Genomic DNA, 11,717 nt, shown 5'->3' on the forward strand with positions numbered 1-11,717 from the left:
ACAACATACATACACAGATACATACACACACATAAATGAATACAGAAAATACCTAAGAGTTCATTTCCTTATCAGCCACTTCTTTCTGCTTTTCTTTGCCAAGGTGATTGGCCAGGATTCCCTCCTGTAAGCTTCTGGCATTCCGTTCTCCAGAAAGCTGCTTCTGAGTCATGTCACTCTTCCATAACCTGGAGAGACACTGTATGAAGTTTTTGGGCCCATATCATTAAAAGAAAAAAAAAAAAAAAACCCAGTTAAAAGCTTAGAAGCAGAATATAAAATATATAAAACTGTTTAGAGGAAGGAGCCTTTTCAAGCACAAGAATCTTTATCTCACGTGATTAACTTGGATCTTAATTTAAATGTCTGCTAAATTTATCACAAAGCAAAAGCATGCAGATATATTATTGTGAAAGGAAATTTCTTTACAAAGCATTTAACTAGTTCCTTCACAGTCTCAAGCCAAGTTAGACTGTATTTTAACATTTAAAAACCCAAAATTAATACATGGATTGGAATTAAGAAGATTATTTTGTCTAATGTATCAAAAGTGCCAATCATTATGTTAATAATTAACCTCAAGTTATATCCAGTCCTCCACTCCGAAAACACATACAGAGCATCTATTAGAAGCCAAGAATAGTAAGAAACTAATCACTTAAACTACGAATGTCACAGTTCATACCTAGGTTGGGATAACACCTTGTTTGAAATCTAAATAATACATATTAAATAAATGGGATATTATAAATAATATTGATGAAATGGTGTGAGAAATTTGAAATTTTCAGCAACGATTACTCTACCTGATTCAGATCCTTTCTCAGTCTTCAGTTCCATCTAGTGCTCTGAGAGTGAGTTCAAGTTGCTGTTTCATTTCAGCTTCTTTACTATATTGGTCTTCCTTTCTTCTTAACTGCTCCCTAATTTTTTCATATAACATGCCAGCATTTCTTCTATTCTCTTCTTCTTGCTTTAAGGTCAATCTGCAAAATTTATAGAACTCTTCTTAAAAAAAACATGAGACTATTCACTGCTGCAGTAACTTTCACTCCCTCTTCACAATGTTTAAAATAGTAAAATGATGGGAAATACAGTGAAGAACACTTAATAATGATCACTGTTTTCATGCAGAGGGTTAAGAAGAAAACAGCATAAATATTTTTTTCTGTCTTGAGAAAAATGGCTACTTCATACTTCTGTGGGTGGAAATGAAAAGTAATCTAAACTTTCTAAAGAATAGTTTAGAAATATGGATCGAAGACCGTTTCTAAACGTTCTCATACTTTAACCAAATAATACACTATTATTAAAGAAAATGAATTCAAAATAGTTAGAAATGTAGAAATGAATCTATAGAAAAGATGTTCCTTGTAGGATTAAACATAATACAGAAAAGTGAAAAACAAGCGAAAGTCAATCTCCTGAATCGTGAATGAGGTTTCCGTTATGGTGGACTCCTGTATGATCATGAAAATGATGATTTGGAAAAATATACATTAAGTCATTAGAAGCATTCACTGTTAAGAACTTACAGTATTTCCATGAATTTCACACTGCACAATACTAATGACGTATTCTCCCCTGTAAAATCCAAGAGGATAAGTTAAAAATTATAACACAGCTACGTCTCTGCAGTATTGAAGTAAATAACAGTTCATATATTGCTTTAAAACTAGGATGTGAAGTATCTCAAGCTGCCAAGCTCTCGTTGCCACTCCACTTTCTGATGCCCTAACTGTGATTCACTTTTTTCTCTCAGACACTTCTTTCTGTAGCTCATGAACCTTATTTTCCAGTTTTTTAATTTCTTCTGTAAGTAGTTCACAGTGGCTTTTTTAAAGTTCTATTTATCTTTCACACGAAAGAATTGCATCCTGAATTTTCAACAAGCTAACACAATCTGCAACAAGAAGAAAACACATAGAAACAAGAAACACACTGATGTGAGTAATTTTTGAGTATAAGGGACTGTGCCTTTCATGTCCACTCCTCCATACACTGAACAAATATTGAGTGTCTATGAAGTGGAAGACATTATTCTAAGCTCTCCAGATAAAACAGATGACCCTGGCTCTTGTTTAGCTTGCAGTCTAGTAGAAGAGAAAGAGAAATGAAATAATGACATATATATATATATATATATATAAAATTATAAATTCAGGTACAGTAAGAATGATCATAGGCTCAGCGGATACACTCACTTTCACTGTCTTTTAATACAAAACATATCTATAAGATGCACAGCACTGTAATATCCCTAGCTCTAGAGCAGTACTAGACAAGGTGAGCATGTATTACTACACTATACACAAACAGGCTTTGTACTGATATTTACACCACGGTCCTACCTTTATACCTCAAGCCAAGCGGTTCTACTTGCAATGTGGAAATCTTAGAGTAAAGACATCACCATCCTGGGAAGCACTTTCAGATGACTAAATTCAGTCATTCAGGTAGCTCATGTCATTAATCTGTGCTTTGACCTACATATAAACAATACTGTTTCACAATGTCCTTAAAATAGTTATAAAATACACTAACTGTACAAAGGTGATAAATAGCTCGTCATTAAATGAAAAACACACACTTCTTAAAAGGACAGATTTTCATCAAAACGATAATTTGATCAATACTGTTTCTAAATTAAGTTCTCAAAGTGTATGTCTCTACAACATATGAAGATTTTCTGTTTTGACACTATTCCTTTTACAAAATATTTTTTACTAGAATAATATTTTTTATAATTAACTTTTTTATTATACCTTATTCTTTTCATTAGATGTTTTCTTTGCAGCCCTAAAATAACAAATGATTCTTTTCAGGCTAATATTAAATACTTAAAAATACAAAGAATATCTAAACTTTGGCTTTTTACATAAAACCTTTGCACTGGGAAGTAATTTTTTACTAAAGAATTAAACAATAAATAAGAGTAGCATTAATGGACAGAGAAAATATATGAATAATACTAATAAAGCATTGAATTTAGATCAAAGGAAAAGGAAAAATATAACATTACTTGTGTTATTTGATAGGAAGCAGTATACCAGGGCTTTTGGCAGTTGTCATTTTCAATAAGAACTACCTTTTACGGCAATAAAACCTATCTTGGAGTATTGCTTAATTCCTCATAAGAAAGAAACCCATTTTTAAGAAAACCATAATAACCATGACATTAGCCTTCTGAGGACTTCCTATGCAACCGCTATGCATTATGATAAGCACTTGCCATATCTGAAGGCACTTTTGATCCTCACAGTGATTCTCGAAGACAGGTAATGCATGAGGTCCTCTACACGGGGAAAGATGGGGCACAGAGAGACTGAGGACTGCGCCCAAGCCCACAGCAGGTCACCAACAGACCCAGAATTCAAACCCAGGAAGTCTGGCCTCAACACTGTGGCTCCAAAGCATGCAGAGAAAGTGAGATTTAAATAAGTCTTTCTACATAATATGATAACAAATGAATCTATATTATTATTCCATGCCTACCAATAGCTATGAATGATTAATGATTTCTGAATCTTAACACATTTCTAAAAAAAAATCAAACATCTTTCCATGTAGGCAATATTGGAAATCTACTTGCAATAAAGACTTGCTTTTTGTAAAGAAATTCATCAATAGGCATTCATGTAACCATTCTGCTCTTTCTTCATGCATCTGACATGCACTTATTGAGCACACAAGATGTGTTAACGACACTCTTAGTATGGGAAGCATGGTTTTAGTAATTTAGAACTTTATGATCCAAAAATAATAATTAATGAAAAATTGTCAATAGCTTTTTCTACTGAATATAAACAAAAATTTCCCCTTGTCCCAGGAATCAATAAACAATATGAATTTAATATGATATGATGTTTCAGAGTACCTTACAAAACTGTAGCTACTCACAATGATACGATCATCCAGAATCACCAAGGAATCATTAAATCCTATTCAGTATAGCCTAAGGGTTTGTATATTCATGATTCTATAATTTAAAAAAATCTATGTATGATAGAATTAATTGAAGCAATCATCCGCATATTCAATTATATAAGAATATTACACTTCAGAACCAATGAACAAGCCCTTACCACAAAACTATATATGAACAGAAGTACTGTGTACAATTAGTTTACTGTTAATAGCTTAAAGATAATGTCATACAATCAATAAGCTTTCTACCACTGGAAATGGAAACAAGATTCAACTCAATAAACACGTCCTCTGCTGGCTCATTTCTAGTAGCATATATACACTAAAAGCTCCCCTGTGAATATAAAATATGAAACTCCTGTGAACTCCCTATTCCCCTTCAGTCACCATCCAGTTCTCCACTGCCTGTCCCAGGAAATAGCGCCTGTGCAGCTGTTTACGTGTATTTGCTACAGTTCAGCTGCCAAGGGGACGAGGCCCTGAGACGACTTCCGGCCAGAGGCCCTCGTCCTCACCTCACCCTTTTGCGCTTAGGTGAAAAGTAACTTGCCTTACCCAAAAATAGGAGAAAAACATGAACTCAAAACCCAGTTTTGTCCATATTTGTTTGAATTAATTCATGTATATTAAATCTACCAAAAATGAATTAGGAGATGATTTTTAATGTTATAAATGCTGGCTTCCCTTAAAAATATTTCCTCTCACTATATCTTAAACAGGGAGTCCCTACAGCACATTTGAAAGCTTTTTTTTAAGGACTAATATCTGGAGAAGAGACAAACTATATTACGAGGAGCCAAAATCTATTAACACCAATCAGAAAGAGAAACCAATTCCTAAATTAATGCAAATTATATATAATGATACTGTTGTACATCAATACATATTACCTGCTTAAATTCAGTTATGTGTGTACTCAGTCCTGCCTGACTCTTTGCATCCCCTAGGACTGTAGCCTGCCCAGATCCTCTGTCCATGGGGACTCTCCAGCCAAGAACAGGGAGTGGGTTGCCACAACCTCCTCCAGGGGATCTTCCCAACCCAGGAATTGAACCCAGGTCTCCCAACAATACTGGAGTGCATATCCCAGCCTTTTCACCGGGGGATTTCCTGACCCAGGAATTGAACCGGGGTCTCCTGCATTGCAGGTGGATTCTTTACCAGCTGAGCTACGTGGGAAGCCCCTACATTCAGTTATATTAAATCCTAACAGCCACCGATGAAAGTGGATAAAGCATTTTTAATAATATTTACTGATTTCCCACCTGGAAATGAAATAAACTATAAAGTTATTATTTGTACCCTAACAACAAAGGTCCAATCTGGAAGGTTCAATACTTTTAATAGGCAGTTAGGCTGATTCTATGATCTACTATCTTGCTGAATGTTCATCCCTAAGTCCATCCTAAAGGAGGTCAGTCCTGAGTGTTCTTTAGAAAGACTGATGTGGAAGCTGAAACTCCAGTACTTTGGCCACCTGATGCGAAGAGCTGACTCATTTAAAAAGACCCTGATGCTGGGAAAGACTGAAGGCGGGAGAAGAAGGGGACGACAGAGGATGAGATGGTTGGATGGCATCACTGACTCAATGGACATGAGGTTAGGTAAACTCCGAGAATTGGTGATGGACAGGGAGGCCTGGCATGCTGTAGTCCACAGGGTCACAAAGAGTTGGACATGACTGAGCAACTGAACTGAACTGAACTGAACTGAAGTCAACTATGCTGAGATATCAGACAGAATGAATAGTCTTGGCATCAGTGACTGGCAATTTCAACAGAAAACCTTGACCACTGGCAATGATTTCTCTCTACACATATCTAGGTCAGGGACCATCATTGTCCTATTGTTCATAAATTCAACTCTTTAATCCTATGATTCGGTATTCGATCTCACCTTCTTTACCATGTAAAGAAATTATAAAAATGGAAGAAGTAAACAGTAGTCAGGAGAGTTTTTTTGCCTCAATTCCAAAGACAAGCTATAAATTACAGTAGAATCTAACAATATTTTAAGTTTTCTAATTGAAGTGCTATAAAAACTTAAGTGATCATCTGTTGATTCTAAAAGTATACTTTTGAAAGGTAATTTTATTTGTTATGAACTTTGTTGCAAACTGTATTATGTTGTTAAAGAACAGAAAATAGTATTAAACCAGAAATTTAAATTTACACTTTCACATACCTGTGGATGGTTATTTTCATCTCCATCAGATTTTTCTTGTTCTTCCTCTCATGTCTCATTTCTAAGTCTAGCTCTGCTGACAAATCTGTAAGTTTTGTTAAAATTACCTAGAATATTTAGATAAAAGACAGAATATTTAAAACATAGATTAAAAACATTGTATCAAATGGCAGCTTATATCAATCTTAATCTTCAGCTGAATATTTACTTCTTTAAGAAATACTTCCAATGATCTAAAACTTCAAGAAACCTTTTGGGAGATACCAGAATTCATCAGGTTACAGGCACACAAACATCTCAAAGATTCATTCATAAATTCATCCAAACATCAGTGAACAAAACAATCAGAAACCAAACAAAATTTCAAAATACTGGACAGACACATAAAGCCACAATATCTTCTCTTCTCTACTTCATAACAGGACCTTTATAACAACACGCCAAGCTTCAATTGCAACATTATTCATGGTTTACAAAATTCCTGTTACTTTTTCTTTCCTCAATTCCTTAAATTGAAATGCTTCTTCCCCAACAAATTATTTTTCACCTTTTAAGACTCAGCCTGCTTTGTAAAGTTCTCCTTGATTATAGCTGTTTTTTCCCCAGATAAACAGGTATCTCTTTCCTCAAGCTCCTTAGGACTTTATAGATTTTTCAAGTGTATCTTCATCACCTGAATGTAAGTTATTTCTTCACATGTCTACCCTCTTGGCTCTTGGACTGCAGAAGACAAGCTCTTAAAAATCACCCTGGTATACATAAGTCTTCAGTTCTTTTATTCAATAATTATTTGGGGGGGTTCCTGCTCAGTACTAGACACTGGAGTTTAAAGAGAAGTGTAGATAAAGGAGGTCAGGGATGGCTTTTCGAGAGAGACTGCCTGAGCGCAGACTTTGGCAGTTCACGGGAACAGTGGCAGGAGAGGGAGCGCACGGAAGGCTGCAGCAAGACGGCGACAGAAGCGCACAGGAGAGGCTGAACATTTGCCCAGAGCGCAGGGACGGGTGAGGGGGCGTCAGCAGCAGCTCAGGATTCCAGAGCAAAGGACAGAAAGGGCGAGAGATGGAGAGTCAGGCACAAGTCAGACTATGAAAGCATCACGTGTCGCTGTAAGATGTCTACATATTAATGCGATTTGACGAGTGGTTTACGGTCACATGTGCTTTTAAGACAGGTGACTCTAAACACTACAGGGGATGGAATCTGAAGGGCATACAAATAAGTGGAGGGAGAAGAATCTGAAGACATTAATAATGAAAAAAAAAAGGTGATGCAGGCCTATACTGGGGAATGGTTCCAGAAATATTTAGGATATAAAATGTTCTAGGTCGAGTACAGAATAAATCTATATGAAATCAATACATGTACAAATCCTGGGACCCTAAAGGAATAGACTCTGCCGGTTACTCCATAAAAGGTAGCGACTGAGAAGAGACTGAGAATCTGCATGAACTGTCTGAAGTTGCTTCTATTTATTTGGTGGTTTTCCTATGTCACTTCTTCCAGTGTTGAAAGGATTCAGGTAGGTGATTTATTTGAATTTGTGCTTCTTGGACCAACCAAGCTCACTGAGAAACAAGAGCAAACAAGTCACTTGTAGAGATGTAAAACACACACACACATACACACACACACACAAAACACTTTGAGTTTATAGCTTGTAGTCACTATTCTAGGAGATAACTGAGAATCTTGTAAATGCAAAGGGAAGTTCTACAGGTGAGGAAAGAAAAGAAAAAACAATAGTAGTGAAAAAAGAAACAGTGTATGATTTCTTACTAGAGCCCTGATTGTATGACCGATTGAAGGCACTAAATTAATTGGTATTCATGGACAACACGTATTAGATGTGGTTACTCAATAGACTGGGCATCCCAGTAGAATAAGAATTGCTTTTCTATATACTGCTTTTAAATGATACAGCACTCCTCAAAACCAACATTCCTTCTGAACTATTAATTCATTACAAATAATAAAACAAGTTGATATATTAGACAGGTACAACTGAGGAGGTACTATGTAGCAATTTCCCATGCCTCCCATTATCACTGGGAAAGCCAAGTCTAAAATATATAACATCATAGAAAACACAAGAAATATTTTAGCATTTGGCTTCAGAGGTGCTCCTGCAGTCATACTGCATATAATTTATAGCTAATACTTATGAATTCAGAGCTATGTAAAAATATGGCTACGAAGCCACATTTTGAGAAGACAATCTCTAGATGTCTACCTAGGTCTCCCAACTAGATGCAAAATTCTACATATAATCCTGCTACCCACTCTCAGGTATGCTACATGATAGCCTAAATGAATTTACTTTCTCCTAACTCTCTTTGTCATGGATTGTCTTACTATGGTCAGAGGAAGAATGCAAACACCTTTCTAAGAAATACTGTTTGGCTGCAGGTTGCATAAAAGGAGTCAGCACACAGTAGGTTTTGCCACAACATCTAACTTTGGAAATGTCGGTGCCCAGGTGGCCCAGGGCTGAGTCCTCTGGGCTTCTTCACTGCCTTGTTTGCTTTCTCTGTGTTCTGGCAGCTGAGACTTGCACAGCTGATGGAGCATGTGATTCCCTACCAGAAACACCACTCCAATATTCACCTTTTCTTTATCTATTAAGGTTGTCAAGGGAACGTGTAATTTCCTCGGTTCTGTCTTGTCACAGCAAAAATTTGAAGCAACAGAAGTTAAACCTCTCGGCGCGTCACAGCTCTCCGAAAGTGTTATAGCTCCATGTTACAGCTCAGTTTTACGTGGAAAATACATCCTGGAGGTGTGAGGGCATGCCGAACCAAAAGATGCAAAGAGAAGAGAGGGAGAGAGAGAGAGAGAGAGGGTCAGAGTGAACACGCATAGGGGAGAAACCCCCGGCCCTTTGGTTCCTCTTTTTATATGTTTTTTTTCCTCCTCCTGGGCTTGCCCCATGTAAACTGGGCTAGCCAGGAGTGCTGTTTGTTCTACCTGAGGTCCTCACTCCGGTCCTTGGACCTTCCTTTGTTCTATCTTTGTGGGCTCTACCCTTCCTTGTCTTTCAGCCACCGCTGTTCTGGACTCTTTTTTCCTATTCTAACTACCTAACAAGGTCATCTGTTCCAAGTTTGTGGATGCTGACTGATTTTTGGTCATTGGTTGTGAAATCAACAGACACTGATCATCAACTTGCAAATGCCTGGCTCTTTGACAAGTCTCATTACTGAGGCTCAAAGGAGTAGAATCCCAATCTGAAAAATCTGAAAACAAAGTCTCCATTTATTAGAATGTGAGTAAGAATACAACTCTGACTACCTCCTACAAACTCTTATGTCAGAGAATCACTTCCACGTCCTCCTCTCCCCTCAAACTCACTACTCTTTCACAGTTTATTGTATCTTACACGTCACTGCCATTCATGAAGAGATGCTAACTAGTGTGTCTCATTTTTACTAATTTTTACTTTTCTAGTATGACTTACATTGATTCACTCAATCTGTTCCATATTGTGTATTCCATAAGAACTTTATGAACAATTTAATTGCCACAAAATGATTAGATGTTAAAAATCTTGCATGTTTCAAAATCAGTGTAGTGTTTATTGAAAATGACAACTCTAGCATTTAGGGAGTGAACCCTATTCATCTGTTTTGTTTGAAAACTTAGTTTGGTTTGCTACATCATGCTAATGCTTCAAAGGATTTCTGTGAAACAACTGCCAAAAAATCAGTTATCTTAAATAAAAGAAAAAGAAAGTCAATGCCTTCCATATTCAAATTAATCTACTTCAAATAACAAATATCAATACAGCAAATACCTTTGATGCCTGAGAGTTACTTAGAGTGGCTGGGGTTTCCCCTACTTCTAGCACCACCACCCTTCTCCCCAACCCCCAGTATTCTCTGGAGCAACAACGATTTTATCTCTTTTCAATGTAAATACACTGAAGCCATCTAGAAGGAATTCTCTCAAGTGTCCTCATCAACTCCAAACTCACCTCCCTAAGGACTTACTTTCTTCCTTTCCTCCTTTCACTAGAATCTCTCTTCTCCAAAGGGTAATCTCTGGATCTGTGGTCTTAATTCTTCCCCCTTTACAGTCTTTCTATGGATCATCTCCACCATTTCTTTTTCCCTCTTTGCTTAGCAATGGCATCTTACACCTGTAATTGCTACTTCAACTCCTTGCTTCCCTCTGGCTATAAACACGCTCGGAAAGAAAAATAAAATAATGCTTTTTCTTGATCCTGTTATGTCCTGCACTATCCAATGCTGTTCTTCCAGATGTCTCTAAAGGCAAGGCTATACCCTTGCTACTCAGAGAGCTTATTAGAAACACAGAATCTCAGACCTCCTGCTCAGCAAGTGCACTTCCCACAAGGTCCCCAGGCAACTAATTCAAGTGTGAGAAACTCTGGTCTACACTGAGTCTGCTTCTACATGACTTCAACTTAATTTATTCTTCTAAAATCTTAGCCTCAACTTACTCTCACTCTACCCTCACTTTGGAGACACTTCCCTCCAAACTGAAACTGCATTAGAAGTTGGAAACTTCCCAGTGGACACTGTATCAGGTTGTAGGTTCCCTGATCTCCCTATCATGACCCCTGCTCTCTCCTTTCCAGTTCTCTTGTTTTGGCCTACGTGACACCATCCTATAAAGCAGTAACATTTCATATGACATCAATCTGCACACATTTACAGACGAGTACCTATGCCCGTGTTCCTGCACAGAGGCTTACACACAGCTCTGCACGCCCAGGCACCTCAATGCTGAATGCCTTCTAACAGCCAGGAGAACAGTAAGATGAGGAAAACTCTGCTGTTCTTCTCAGACAAGCTCACTTCAAATTCATCGCCCATGTCAAGTACTCTCCCCTTTACTAAAGACCTATCTCTTTCCTTGCCATATTCCCCAGAGACCCTTGCTTCCTTCTCCTTCACTTCATTTCCTCCCTGTGCCCTATGCCTCCCTCATCCTTCATCCCCTCTTTCCTCTTATTTCTCAACCTTCCTGAGGTTGTAGAATATCTTGAAACAGATTTTTTTTTTTTTTCTTTTGGCCATGGATCAGATGGAATCTTAGTTCCCTGACCAGGGATCGAACCTGCACCCCCTGCATTGGAGAGTCTTAACCGCACAGAGTCTTAACCATTGGAACAGACCACCAAGGAAGTCCAGGAACTCATAACTTAGCTCCTGAAATGGCAATCTCAATTTAATCTGTGGCTGACACCTGATAAGATACACTATTTCCCTCCTCGTCTTTTTCGTCACTAGACGTCCAACAGGTGATTTTCTCTGGCTATTAGAATATGTCAGCAGTCCCATTTTAATTCAACATTCTGTCAATGAGTTTTCTATCAAATCCAGTTCTTACCTTCTACTTGTCCATTTAATGTCTTTTTTCCTCTTTGGCCAGCAGCTCCAGATAAAGGATCCACATACTTCTGTGGAAGGCTCCCAGAGATACTCTGTTAAAATTAATACTCAGGTGCTTGAAGATTTCCTAAACCCTTTCTAAGAAAATACCCTACTTTTAAAAACTGCCCACGTTTAACCCGGTAAGGCAGGTTTTGCCAGGATCCCACAGCTGGTAAGTGTCAGAACCAGGATGCTGACTTCAGGCAC

The 11,717-nt window shown here is 37.6% G+C and overlaps 1 protein-coding gene and 1 long non-coding RNA gene across 6 annotated transcripts in view; one reads left to right on the forward strand and one right to left on the reverse strand.

Annotated features, from left to right (window-relative positions):
* Positions 1–4,885, forward strand: part of LOC122429486 — an 11,243-nt gene extending 6,358 nt beyond the window's left edge. The window contains exon 3 of the long non-coding RNA XR_006266045.1: positions 4,875–4,885. This is a non-coding gene — a long non-coding RNA (uncharacterized LOC122429486). The remainder of the gene's footprint in view (positions 1–4,874) is intronic.
* Positions 1–11,717, reverse strand: part of LOC122429463 — a 174,452-nt gene that overhangs the window by 10,905 nt on the left and 151,830 nt on the right. For 2 of the 5 annotated variants that reach the window (XR_006266002.1, XR_006266000.1), the window contains exons 1-3: positions 2,352–2,468; positions 807–986; positions 53–199 (exon numbers count right to left, since the gene is read on the reverse strand). The exons of the other annotated variants lie outside the window; for them this stretch is intronic. The gene's annotated coding sequence lies outside the window, so the exon portion shown is untranslated. Of the gene's footprint in view, positions 1–52; positions 200–806; positions 987–2,351; positions 2,469–11,717 lie in introns of those variants that run through there. 5 annotated transcript variants of the gene reach the window in all.

This window comes from Cervus canadensis, chromosome 28 (genome assembly GCF_019320065.1).
Source record: "Cervus canadensis isolate Bull #8, Minnesota chromosome 28, ASM1932006v1, whole genome shotgun sequence".
Taxonomy (NCBI): Eukaryota; Metazoa; Chordata; class Mammalia; order Artiodactyla; family Cervidae; genus Cervus; species Cervus canadensis.